At 38.6% G+C, this 14,806-nt stretch overlaps 1 protein-coding gene across 1 annotated transcript in view; it reads right to left on the bottom strand.

Moving 5' to 3' along the window:
* The window catches only part of ABCB5 (ATP binding cassette subfamily B member 5), a 137,758-nt gene extending 124,477 nt beyond the window's left edge, over nt 1-13,281 (bottom strand). Inside the window, exon 1 of the mRNA XM_032865778.1 lies at nt 13,236-13,281. The gene's annotated coding sequence lies outside the window, so the exon portion shown is untranslated. The remainder of the gene's footprint in view (nt 1-13,235) is intronic.
* Nucleotides 13,282-14,806: the final 1,525 nt, after the last annotated feature.

Genomic DNA, 14,806 nt, shown 5'->3' on the forward strand with positions numbered 1-14,806 from the left:
AGGTATCTTCATTACATTCCACAAAACAGCAGTGAAATACACATTCTTCTCAAGTGCACATAAAATAGTTTCCAGAATCCATATGTTAGATCACTAAACAATTGTTATCAAATTTAAGAAGACTGAAATGATAACAAATATCTTTTCTGACCACCATGGCATAAAACTAGAAATTAATAATGCAGAGAAACTAGAAAATTCATGAATGTGTGGAAATTAAGAAACATACTTCAGAACAACAAATGGATCAAAGAAGAAATCAAAAGAGAAGTCAAAAAATATCTTGACGTAAACTAACTGGAAACAGAACATATCAAAACTTATGCGATGTAGCAAAAGCTGTTTTAAGAGAAAAGTTTGAAGTGATAAATATCTACATTAAGAAAATGAAAGATCTCAAATCAATAACCTAACTATATACCTTTAGGAACTAGAAAAAGAACAAACTAAGCCCAAAGTTAGCAGAAAGAAGGAAATAACAAAGATCAGGATGAAAATAAAGGAAATTGAGAAGAAAGACAGTAGAAAAGACAAAGGAAACTAAGAGCTGCTTTCTTGAAAAGATAAACAAAATTGACAAACCAAAAGCTAGCCTAACAAAACAAAAAAAAAAAAAGAGAAAAGACTCATATATATAAAATCAGATATGTAAGAGGAGATACTACCACTAACACAGAAATACAAAAGATCAAAAGAGACAATTATGATATAATGAACTACAATTGTACACCAAGAAACTACATAACCTAGAAGAAATGAATAAATGCCTAGAAAACAATATAATCTATTGAATAATGAGCAGAGGGATTAAATCAATAATCAAAAACCTCTCAACAAAGAAAGGCCCAGGACCAGATGGTTTCTCTGTAAATTCTACCACTTAAGAAGAATTAATGCCAATCCCTCTCAAACTATTTCAAAGAATTGAATACAAGGAACACTTCCAAACTCATTTTACAGGACAGCATTAACCTGATACCTAGATGAGGATACTACAAGAAAGAAAACTATAGGTTAATACCTATTTTGAATAGAGATGCAAAAATTCTCAACAAAACACTAGCAAGCCAAATTCAACAGCACATTAAAAGGAACATATACCATGAACAGGTGGGATCCATTCCTACGATGCAAGGATGAGTCAATATATTCCAATCAATAAATGTGATATATACCATTAATAGAACAAATGATAAAAATTATATGATCAGCTCAATAGATACATAATAGAAAAAGCATTGGACAAAATTCAACCTCTTTTATGATAAAGTTCTCAACAAATTGGGTACAGAAGGAATTACTTCAACATAATAAAATCCATGTATATTAAGCCCGCAGCTAACATACTCAATAGTAACAGTTTAAAAGCTTTTCCTGTAAGGTCAGGAACAAGACAAGGGTGGGAATGGAAACTGGTTTAGTAACTATGGAAAACATTATGAAGTTTCCTTAAAATATTAAAAATAGAACTACCATATGATCCAGTATTTTTACTTCTGGGTATATATCCAAAGGAAACAAAAACAGTATATTGAAAAGATATCTGTACCCCCATGTTTACTGCAGCATTACTCACAATAGCCAAGACATGGAGACAATCTAAGTCTCCACAAAAAAGATATGGCAAATGTATACAACAGAATATTATCCAACCATGATAAAGAAGGAAATCCTGCCATTTGGGACAACATGGATGGACCCTGAAGGCATTATGCTAAGTGAGATAGAAAGACAAATACTGCATGGTCTCACTAACATACAGAACCTAAAAAAGTCAAACTCATAGAAACAGAATAGAAAAGTTGTTCCCAGTGGCTAGGAGGTAGGGGAATCAGGGAGATGTTGGTCAAAGGGTATAAACTTACAGCTAGAAGATGAATAAATTCTTGAGGTTTAATTTACAGCATTGTGATTATAGTCAACAATACTGTAATCACACTTCAAAGTTGCTAAGAGAGTTTTTTTTTTTTACTTACTAGAATAATTTTATTTGAATCCCAGATGGGATATTTAGCTTTTTTTTTTTTAAATTTATTTATTTGACAGAGTTCACAAGTATGCAGAGAGGCAGGCAGAGAGAGAGAGGAGGAAGCAGGCTCCCCACTGAGCAGAGAGCCCGATGCGGGGCTGGATCCCAGGACCCTGAGATCGTGACCTGAACCCAAGGCAGAGGCTTTAACCCACTGAGCCACCCAGGTGCCCCGATATTTAGCTTTTTTTAAAGTAAATATTTAATAAGAAAATATAACAAATTGAAGTTATTAAACTTAAAAGACTAGCTCTTAAATGTTCTCAACACAAAATGAAATTATTGTTTTATGATACGACACAGGTATAAATGCTATAGTGGTAATCATACTGCAATACATAAATGTATCAGATCAACACCTTAAATATACCTTAAAATTAAACACCTTAAATGCTATATGTCAACTATTTTTCAATAGAAAAAGAACAGTTAACAAAATAAATTCGACTTAGGTGTTAATAGTAGAAAAGCTACTTTAGCTAGATAGATTTAAGATTATGAAAAATAGTTACTACATGATTCAAAAGATAGAGTACAACAGAAATCAAGGAGTATTATTTTAATCTTTATAGAATTATTGGATACTAACATTTATTATAACATTAAACAATGTTACCATTATAAGACACATTTAATTTTTAACCTTTAAACTATATTTAAAATGTGAGTTCTCTCAAGAAAAAGTCTCATTGGAAATTCTTCACAACTTATGAGCAAGAATTAAAAGCAGAGTATCAGTTTGCCATCTCAAACATTTCTGAGGATAAAAAGTTCCAAAATCATACAGTTTTCAGACATAATAAATAATATAAAGACTATGGAGAAGAGAAAATACCATTGTGAGAGAATATTTTTGTCTTTCACTTATCTCAGATAAATTTCTACATAGTAAGATAAAAATGCTGCGTAGTCACTCTAGGACCTAGTAGCAGCTGATAGTGGAAAATCATGGCTCTTCACTGTCATGTTTATTGCAGCATTCACTATCATGACTTTAAAATTTTCACTACGATTTTCTGTAAAAATTTTAGTTATTCTTTTATACTGGAAGTTCATATTACGATTTGATTTTCAGCAAAGTATCAATTTTTACCACTCAACTTTGGCATTGGTATAAAAAACATATATATGTGTGTGTTTATGTGTACATGTATATTTATATATTCAAAACACCACCAATATTATGGGAGCATAAGAGCGGAAATTTAAAAAAAGCCTTTGTGAGAAAGTTTCTTTTAGTGACACTATGATCTTGCTTCCGTTTTATAGTATCAAACCACAGTATCAACTAAACTCTCAGTAGGTTTGCTTACCACATTTTCCCCTGAATTCTAACCCTTGGCCCTCTAAAATTCATGGGAATAAAATGGTCAGTTTACTTTGGTTTGAGCCTAAATGAACACTTTAAAGTGACTCTTTAAAGAAATCCATTAAAAATCCTCCTACTCTGGAAGTGTTCTGCCAAGACTAACTCAAAGCCACAAGATTTAGGGTTGGTGCCAAATTGGAACCTGTAAGAACTGTGTGGGCCTTTAACTCAGCAAAAATTCCATCTTTAACAGAAACTCAGAATATTAAACAGAAGACTACAAAGTAATTTTCCAGACCAAGAGCATGTGGGATAAAACCATGGAACTCTATAAGGGAATTCCCTAAGTGAAATTCTTTCTTTGGAGTAAAATGAAAGGATCATAGCAATCTCTAGAGAAGAAAAAAGGTCTTGCACAGAGCAGAAATCCGACCTTGCCATGGCGTCATTTTGTGATCTGGGTTTATCAACATAGTCTCTTCATGTTGACTCTGTATCCTAATAAAGTAAGTACTTATAATGGTGACTAATCTTTTGTCAATTAGCTATCTCTTCACATTAGAAAAAATTCATTGTTTCACTCTTGAGTTGGCAATAGTAATCAAGAGCTCCCCAATATCAGTAGTACTTGTAGGTTGCATGAGTGGGCGGGTATATACCATCTCTATTTTGAGCATTACTCTGCTATGCACTGTGAAGAGTACCTGATGGAAGCTTCAATAAATATTAGATATTATTACTACTATGCAATAGATCTTATTTGGTCACTGGTTTATTAGCCTTGTTTTTACAAGAGGAAACTGAAGCATAGAAGGCTTAAATAATATTGGTAACACAACCATTTTTTAAAAGATTTTTTAAAAATTTACTTGAGAGAGATACAGAGAGTACACCAACAAGGGTAGGGGTAGAGGGAGAGAAAGAGAGAGAGAAGCGGACTCACAGCTGAGTGCAGAGCTTCACGTGGGTCTCAATCCCACAACCCTGAGATCATGACCTGAACCAAAATCAAGAGTTGGACACTTCAATGACTGAGCTTCCAGGCACCCCAACACAACTATTAAAGTGGTGGAACCAAATTTGTCTACTCTAAAACCTAAGCTCATAACCACTGAGCTACTCTGCTTTGCCATTCTATAAATTTGAAACTCACTAGGAGCTCTGAAATTTACAGGGGAATTCTGTGGCACACTAATTTCTTGGCTTCAAAAGGCAAAAGAAACTCCTACCTTTTACCCTTTCAACTACTCTGAGGCTCATTCCCGCCCCCCCCACTAGTCTGTGAGCAAATGCTCATGACAGCGGACTTAAGTTGAATCTGACTTGTAAATTGGAATAAAATCCTATACTCTCTATTTCACATACATATTGTGTGAGTATAATGACAAGATGTGGGTCAAAGGGCTCTGGAAACCCTAAAGCAATTTATTTACAAATGTAAGGCATCACTGGGTCATACTGCCTTTGCCCCTATCCTTTAACAGTAATACCTACTATTTACTGACCCCTTAACTCTTTGTTGTATATACATTTACTCATTCAATCCTCACCATAATTCTATGAAGCAGCATTGTAATCCCATTTTAAAGATGAGGAAACTGAGATTCAAAGTGTTTAAAAACTTGCCTTAACTTGGATAGACATTTAGTGACTGACCTGTTTACCTATTTATGTCTGGATCTGAAGAGGGAGTATTAATGATACAAATATATCTAGATACATGTATGTATTTATCTACATATAAAATTAACATTATCAGCCCAACATGTAGAGAGGAGATGCTACTAAAAAATAACTTATGACCCAAAAGCTGATGGCTGATTGTAGACTGGCTCAACAATCGGTCTTTAGGAGGTAATGGTTTCTCTGGGATTATTAAACTGTGATTCTTGGAACACCTGTGTCAGGATGCAGACTTCTTAATAAAAACGCAGATTCTTAAGCTTCTGCTCAGATTATTGCATCAGAATCTCTGGAGAGTATGAACCATGAATACACATTTTTTTAACAAGCTCTACAAGTGATTTAATGCAAATTAGAGTTTCAGATCCATTGCATAAAATAATGAGTACTCTAGCTCTATCCCTGGTTGTTTTATATATAGAATTTTTGTAAAGTTTCTCTTTTAAATGAAGGAAAAGTAACTTCTCAAGGACACTTATGCTTTTATTTCAAAATATGAATTTATTACATAATATGAATTATAGAAGATCACATTAATGTGGTTCTGGTGCGTAAAATATCCCAGCCAGACAGCCAGGCATTCATAAATGCATTTTTTATCTACCAGTAGGCCATCAACTGCATTCTCATTTAAACATCAGTTAAAAGAAAAGCTATAATTGATCACAAGATTAATTTCCTCCAAGCAAAGAAACACCAGCTAGTTACATATGGGGGCCACTTGCTTGTTAATAGCTCCTTCTATAAATAAATTATAAAATTAGGGCGCCTGTGTGGCTCAGTTGGTTAAGTGACTGTCTTCGGCTCAGGTCATGATACTGGAGTCCTAGGATTGAGTCCCACATCAGGCTCCCTGCTTGGCAGGGAGTCCGCTTTTCCCGCTGACCTCTCTCCTCTTATGCGCTCTCTCTCTCTCAAATAAATAAAATCTTTAAAAAATAGTAATAATAAAATTAAATCATAGGCTCTAAATGAACAATTGAGCAAGTTGTTAGAAGCAATGCTTTTGCCCTCTGAGTTTCATAAAGCTTTCTGAAATAATTTTTAATTCACAAATCACTCAGCACGCGAAAGCCTAATAAAGGAGATGTTTGAAGGTATGGGCTCTGGATATGTTTATGTAAGAAAGGAACATTCTAGGATGAATTGTTTGCTCTCTCTAGGAATTAGCTAACTCTGGGAGGGGCAGTCCCTTCAGGGTTAGCAAGGCCCCAAGATGTCAAAACATCAGAAAATATGGAAAATTAAAAAAAAAAAAAGTACCTGACACAGTTAATTTCTTGTGTGGTTGATCTAAACTGGACAAATTTCTGAATTCAAATGTTAGATATAGATGTGTGGGTGGGTGGTTTCCTATACACCAACCCTATTCTGAGGTCATGTGCTAATGTTCTATCACTTCTCAAAGAGTGTAAGGGCACTTTTTAAAACTTAGCTTTAAATTCTTAATAAACAGTTTTACAATGATATTTTAAATTTCAAACAAGAAAAAAATTAAACTCTACAGCAGTATTTGGCATCCAAGTCCATCTGTTCTGAAATTCTGTGTGTGGCCAAAGAGAAATACTAATTGGTTTTCTTCCTTGCAACACCAAACACCTGAATATCATAATTAGGAATGGAGTAGACCTGAGAAAACTTATAAATCTGAGGAACTGCTACATCTCAACAGTATCTACTATTGGCATGGAGCCAGGGCATTAGCTAAGATTCCATTGGTTTCTTGATGAAAGGGATACAGAGCTCATTCTGTTTGAAGAACATCTGAGAAAAGTGGAGCTGGGTAAACGGCTCAGATGTGGAGTAGAAGTGATCAGAATGTTAGACAAAGGAGACAGAAGGAAGGAGTCGGAGAAGGTTTAGAAAGGAAACTTCTTTGACTACAGCATTACCCTATTTTCTAAATGTCCTCATCTGGCCAGAAAAGTGGTTTTCCTTTTATTGTATGGGAACACCTATGACAGATTTTATATTTCTTGGATGACTGGCTTCTAGTACCACAGAAACTTGTAGGTGACTGAAAAGCCTCAGAATGAGGAGCAACAGTGGTATGGCATGAATTGTTTTAGCACTAATAGTCTGAACTGGGTTACCTACTTGATTTCTTCTTCAAATTTTATGTATTAAACAATAAGAACAACAACAAAACTGATTATTCCTGAAGGTGGTATATTAATTAGGACTCTTTACATTACAAGTGACAGAAATCCAACACCAAATAGGTAAACAAAAACAGTTTTGGGAGTTTGCCAGCTTCAGTCACAGCCAGACTCAGGGACCAGAATTATGCTTAAATCTCACCCTCTCTCTTAAAGGTTCTCCTGGGTGAGGGTAAAGAGGCAGAATTCTTGAAATTTGCTGGAGAAGCAAAATGCTTCTAGGTGGACATTGGGATCATGAAAATCAATCAGGAAGCCCTGATTTTCTTTTTTAAGTTGTCTAATAAATTTTTATTGGCCACATAGTTTGTGTTACTTACTGAGGACAGAATAAATCAAGGACAATATTTTTCTTTAAGGTGCTTTAAGGCTAGTACTAGATGTTAAGAACAAATATTCTACTTCATCTTAGCAAAGGTCCAAAAGTGATCATGGGGAAATAGAGTGGCTAGATGACCTTCAGCTGGAGGCTTTCCCTGAGCCTGGCAATGGCAGTGGGGGACAGGATAACATCTCTTGGATGAGTCTGCTATTCCAATGAAATGTTCTATCTCCAGGGAGGACCATGACCTCTCCATTCTGAAAACACCCTTTTGCTTGATGGAGGTCCCTGGATTTTGTAAAGAAAGGTTCTTTAGCTAGTTTTTTTGTTTTTTTTTTTGTTTTTTTTTTTTTTTGCTATTAAATGGTCTGCTTATCAGCTGATTAAAAATAAATCTTAGGTTAGAAATGCTCATCCATGGGGGGGAAAAAAGCTCATCCATGGGCATCTATGCCATTAACTTGCTATTCTAATTTGATAATTCAGTTGCCACTGTTAGACCCTGCAGAAAGTTTGGCATAGAGGGTGAAGAAGATTCAAGATATAAAGACTGGCATGACAGACACACTCTTTTGAGATATGTGATGGGTAATGGATGTGGCCACAGGACAAGACGTGCTCTCATCATACAATGTATATCAGTAATATGACTTCACAGGAATTTCAACAATCTTAAAATTATTTTTAATTGGCTTTGAGCCATAAAATTGTGATAGTCACCTTACATCTTTATGCTTTAGCTTGCTCATTGGTAAAATAAAGGAGTCTCCTGGATGTCACTAAAACCTTCAGGCTCCAAAATTTTACATTTCTAGGGAGGCTTCAGGGATGCAATGGAATGTACACTAGTTTGTAGCCACACGACGTGGGTCAGAGAGTACTTTCTACCTGTTTGCTGCATCACTTTAGGCCAGTGATTCTGAACCAAGCATGATTTTGTCCTCTAGGGGATATTTGGTAATGTCTGGAGACTTTTTTTGTTCTTAGAATTGGGGGTGGTGGTGCATCAAGTGGGTAGAATCCACAAATGTTGGTAACTATCATGCAACGCACAGGACAGGCCCTACAACAAAAATTATCCAGTCCAATAATACTTATGTTGTAAACCTGCTTTAAACAAATCACCTCAAGCTTTATGATCCTTGGTTTCTGCATTTTTGAATACTATTTCTGATGCCAGTAAAAGATAAAGCTGTGAGAACACTCAGTAAATGATAAAGTGCGGCTACATTGTGATCGTTAATCTGAGTGTTGCCTTCACAGTGACAACAACAGAGAGGGAGGTATGCAAGTAGAGAAAAGGCATCTGGGACAGAGCCATGAGAGACCAGTGAACTGCTGCCACCTGGGGAGGTGGAACAAAGTATAAAATATTGCTTACTTGACACTTCTGTTACTGCTGACTTTTCCCCTTTTCTTTGGCAGCCTCTGATGGAGTTTCCTGGAGGTTCTGGAACACTGTCATCTGGGTAGTGCTGTGGCTGAAATCCTGCACTTTAAAGTTAGACACTTGAGTCTGAATCCTGGTTTACCATTTCTAGTCTGTGTGACTTTACTTTTCTGGCACCCAGATTAAGATGGGTATATTTCCTATCTCATAAGGCAAATCCTGAGGCTTCATAGAGAATATTGTATGTTAAGCCAGAGCCTGTGATCACAGAATAAATGGGAGCACTAAACATCATTATTTTCTGTGTCAGTAATATAATGTTCACTTTAAGCATCATTCCCTTTACTTTTCTGTCACATATCTCTTTCTCTTACTGAGCAAAATTATGTTTTCTTATGAACAAATCAGTACCTCTTCTTTTTGCCTGGTTAAAATCAGCTGACTAAATCTGTATTAGATTGAGATAAAATAAAGTTTAAACAAAGTTACATAAACAATACAACAAAAATTGCCTCTCCCTGCATAAAAGGGGAAGTTACTAACTATAGGTTGCTGAATTTTGTTGCTAAAAAGGATCCTAGAGCTCAAGGGTTCCCTGCCTAGTCTTACATGAGAGTATGTTCTGGGGAGTTTTTAAAAATACAGAATCTGGAGCTCTATCTGAGCTCCACTGAATCAGAATCTTTGGCATAAGGCCCAGAAATGTGTATTTTCTAACAGCTCTCTGGTTTCTAAGATGTGTGGCTGGGTTTGGAGATTACTTATCAGAACTTTATTACCACAATTCTTCTCAATACTGGACCATTGAAAAAAATAGAGACATCATGGTTCCACATGAGATCTACTGGACAGAATCTCTGGGTAAGGATATAACAACATATATGTATTAACTTGTACAAACATATATATACATACATATATACATATACACACACATATATTAGTTTTACTTGATGTTTACTGTAATCCTGAGCTTTGTCTGAAGAAAATGATCATTTCCAGTTTTCGGATTGACTCAAATAGGACTCGGAGACCATGCTGGTCTGTTTATGTTCACAAAAGGGAGTAAATTTCATTATTTGTTCAAAATATTTGCTGTCTTCCATTACTATGCCCTTCTCTCAAGTCACTCCAGAGAAGTACAGAGGGGTACATTTACTGTTCCACTGACATCAGCCTTGGTCCTGTAACTTGCCTTGACTGAGAAATGTGAGTGGAAGAGGCCTGAGCTTCTTGTGAGAAGAAACGCTGAGCCATCGCAGTTGTCAATTTATTTTTTCCCTCTGCCACCAGACTAACACGTCTGTTAGTGGCTGCTACTTCAGCCTGCATCACAGAATAAAGACTTGAAACAGAGCTATAGCCAACTTGCAATGGTTGTTGATTTGAGCACAAAACAGACCTTGCTTAACCCCCTGGGATTTTGGAATGACTACCCCTGACCTCCTACTCCCTCTTCCGTAAAGATGGAAGAATTAGAACCCAGGTCTTCTGCTCATGCCTAGCTGTTTGTCTACTACCCAACAGGAGAAGACAGCTGCATCTTTCCTAGATGGGGAGGGGATTATTTACTCTCATTGCTAGAGCTGAAACTGGGGGAGAGGTGTGTTTTGGTATACTCAAGTAGAATTTAGAATAGAGATCTCAAATTTCTTCCATCCCAGAAATTCTTTGACTTTCCCAAAGAAACATCACTGCCCATTGTTGCTACTTGGGCTACCACTATTTGTGGAGGTATATAGTTGAGGCCTAACAGTGATAGTAACCTGTGGGATTGGGAAAGAAACCATGGTATAGAATATTCTTTATGTGGAAAACAGTCTGTACAAGTTCCAAATAATGGGCAAAAAGGTCAACTATTGAAATAAGCTCTTGCTTTTTACTTCAGACTTCAGATAAAACTGACAGCACTCAAGTGATGTTTTCTAACAAAATACACAGTTTAAAACGGCGATTGTGATTCACATTCTGCCCACAGGAGGGCCACACAAATCAGTATTTCACAACTTTTTTGTGTGTGTGTGATAAATTGGTTTATGTATTTATTCCTAGAGATTTTTTTCCTCCCTCCACAAATCCAGATTATTTTTATAATTTATAACTTGTGTTAAAATTTTTCAAGTTCCCTATATAAAGATAATTTCAGTCCATTCCAGTTCTTTTAAACCTTTCATTACCATTCAAATTTTGATGTCTATGGTAGATTAGAGTTTTCATTGTCAGAGACTTATTTTCCCCAAATGCATTATTTTTCAGTTTAAGCATCTGAAACCAAGAGAGATGAAGTAATTTCAGTCAGAATCAAAGTTAGTTATTGATAATCCAAAATAAAGCCAGGATTTTTTTTTTTTTTAAATATCAAGTTGGAAACATGAGGACAATTATTCTTAGTAAAATGTAAATAAAATAATAACTATCATTTATTGACTACCTATTCTGGACCAGATTTTTTTTTCTTTTTCTTTTTTCTTTAAGATTTAGTCATTTGAGGGGCGCCTGGATGGCTCAGTTGGGTTAAGCAACGGCCTTCAGCTCAGGTCATGATCCTGGAGTCCTGGGATTGAGTCTGCAGCTGGCTCCCTGCTCAGCAGGGAGTCTGCTTCTCCCTCTGCCCTCTTCCCTCTCATGCTCTCTCTCTCTCTCACTCTCTCAAGTAAATAAATAAAATCTCTAAAAAAAAAATTTAGTCATTTGAGAGAGAGAGAGAGAGAGAGAGAGAACAAGTACACGCATATGCAAACAAGCACAAGAGGGAGGAGGGGCAGAGGGAGAGAATATCCTTAAGCAGATTGCCAGCTGAGCAGGGAGCCCAATAAAGGGCTTGATCCCACGACCCTGAGATCATGACCTGAGCTGACATCAAGACTCACTTCTTGACTGAGCCACCCAGATGCCCCTGGACCAGAATTATTTTACACGATTCTAATCCTCCCAAAGCAGCATGGCATGGTATATGTCACCTCATTGTTTGGGATGAGGAAATTGAGTCCCAAGGTTGTTAGTCTGACATAACTACTGTGTGACTTTAGTGGGAAGAACTGGCATCTGATCCCAAGTGCCTCAGAAGCCAAAGTCCACAAGCTTTCCTTTTCCACACTGCTTTTCTCCCATTTGGCTTTGAGATGAGTTTCCACTTGAGCTATCATATTTATCATCTCAAGTTTCTTCCTCAATTACATACTTTATTTCCAAAACAAATATTTACGCACATAAATCTCTATCCTAACAGGAAGCAGGGAATTAAAAATCACATAATCGCCATGAAAAGCTTCTTGGTCTTCCTACGGGAAAGGGAAATTGTGGTTTGTAAGAAGCATACTCAGGGACCCCTTACCAGCAGTTTGTGGGCCACTGGGTCACAGAAGGATAGGGGAAGGCACTGGGAAGGCAGAGAAAATAAATATGCATTTAAAAATCCCTTCATAAGCAAGCACAAGTGATGGGAATAATTTGGATTCATTAAATAATCTGCAACATTTTCTTTGTAAATGTCTTGTCCCAACTACTGAAAAGTCAGAAAAGGCCATGCAACCTTCTAACCACTAGATGTCACTGTTGCATATGATATAGAATTTCCCATTAGGCGACTTCAAGTTTTTAAGAGCGGTTTGTTGACTGCCTCTGTTCCTCTTCCCTGAAGTTCACCCTTCAACTAAGCTATTAGAGATAGAAGAGATCCAACACAGCTTCTGACAAGGGACTTGTGTTTTTCTTAGAAAAGACACGACAAACCTAGGCAAATAGAGAGTATTACAAAACTGGCATTCATTCGTGACTAGTTGCAAATACGCAGGGTGGAAGAAGCAAGGGCTCTAAAATCTCAGAGAAATACATGTAAACAGGAGTGGCCGTGGGGGTTTCATAGACTTGGGACTTGGGGGATGTTCTAACAGATGAGTAAGAGATGGCCTAGGTAAGGAAATCATTCCAAGGAGGAGGAATGACATGAGCACAAGCATGGAGGCGGAAATAAATATAGAGCTGGGGTGAAGTGGAAGACTCACTGGGGAAGAGTGGGAGTTGGCTGCGGAGGAGACAGATTGTATAGGACCAGAAATAACAAAGAGGAGCACTGTAACTTACCCTCCCTCCCGAATTTGCCTCTAAAAGCTTCTGAGCAGAAGAGGGATGTGAGGAACTGTAGGAACATCAACTGTTCGGGTGCTGGGGTCAGGGAGAATCACAACAGCTCAGTCCCGTGTAAACCACGATTTGAGCCTCCTTCACTGTGTAATTACTTTATTCTGGTCCCTTCGTCATTTGCTAAGGTTCCCCTCCCGCCAAATCTTGGTCTGGGCATAGCAGATACCACCCCCAACCTCGTCCCAACATAAAACAGGTACCTGTTTGTCTTCATATAGAGCTGGGGCTTCTGTTTCTGCTCTGGTCTTCTCTCCAGAGACTGGCCTTCCTTCGGCTGACCGTTCACAAAATCATCTGAATTTGCTCTCAGAGATGTTCGGCCAGTCAGCTCCCCTTTAAAAACATCAAAGGTCTGCTTTCGCTTCAGTGGGAGCACGTCTCCAAGCAAAGGCTTCTCTCTTCCAACTGTCCTAAAACAGGTGGCTGGCTGTTTCACAGATCTTCTCTTCGGCCAGGCCCCACATTATAAAGTTCTGACAACATGACAGGCAAACCTTTCAGACTTTCGGTCTTTTTGATGAGGTGTTCTGAGGGGGGCGGAATGTCGGGCAGAGGCTGGGGGATGTGGCGTGGCGCTTCTCGGGGGTCAGCCCTCGTCTTCTGTCCGGCAGCTGGATCTTCTTGGGGTCCAAGCTATTGGAATCCACGATCTGGAGGCCACGGGCCTCTTGGTAACTCACGAGCCTCTCAGCCTCTTAGTGGTCCCATCCCTGCATCCTTCATCAAGCAGATACGCCAGAAAGGTGCTGCCAAGGACCCAGACGATGAAGCAGCCATGGACCACGACAAGCAGGGTCCTTGCCTTAAGGGCAGGAGTCCGGGTTCTTCGCCCCAGAGGTCTGCGCCCTCTACATCCGGGTCCTCCCACAGGGCATCGTCGTTTCCGGCGGCGCCTGCTTTCCCGCCACAGCGGACGCGGAGGTCGCAGCTTCGGAGCAACTGGCTTCCCGCGCTGTGGTGTGGAGGCTGGACGCGTCTGGGGGAGGAGTTGAGGGCAAGAACAGGTATTGCTAAACAAAGTGGTCGAACGGTAGAGTCCGAGTGCTAAGCCATGGCAGCAAACGTGCACGGGTACCTCAAAAACGGCATTACCCTCGCTTGGTTTCCTCTAGTTGACAATTATGTGAACTGGGATGGAATGAGCTTAAAAATAGCGAGGCTTAAAATTTGTTCATGGCCTCTCCTTGTTCTCAGGACGAAGGGTCCTCCAATCTCGCCTGAGCCCACACCTCCAAGCATCTTGTGTGCTGGGCCTTCTGTCCTTCTTCCACTTCCTTGAGTTCACCCTACTGCATCCTGAGAGGGCCCTGCTCATTTGTTCTGTCAGGAGCTCCCCCTCCATCCCTTTGCCCCTCTCACCCCTGACTGCAGGTGAGCTCATACTCTTTCTTCAGCTGCAGCTCAACCGTCACTTCTGCCGGGAGGCCTTCCTGGGCCAGCTTTATAATATGCTTTCACAGGTGCTTTTCCTTCATAGGATTTTCCCCTTCTCAATTACATACCTTTTTCAGTGACTATTTGATTAACCTTTGCCCTTCCTCCCAAAATGTAAATTCCATGGTTGTAGGGTCCGTGTCTGCATTTGCTCACCATTATTTGATTCTCACCTGTGGGAGGCAATAGAAATCGTTGCTTCTCCACTCTGCGTCTCTGATGATCCCATCGAAGGGGGAGGTGAGGTGGTTAAGAAGCTGAAAATGCAGAGTTTAATTTTTCTAGATAAGAGGGCCCTATTCCTTTTAGGGCCCTATTCCAACTTACATTTCGTTGT

This window comes from Lontra canadensis, unplaced genomic scaffold (assembly GCF_010015895.1).
Source record: "Lontra canadensis isolate GAN:19392208 unplaced genomic scaffold, GSC_riverotter_1.0 scaffold2, whole genome shotgun sequence".
In the NCBI taxonomy this organism is placed as follows: domain Eukaryota; kingdom Metazoa; phylum Chordata; class Mammalia; order Carnivora; family Mustelidae; genus Lontra; species Lontra canadensis.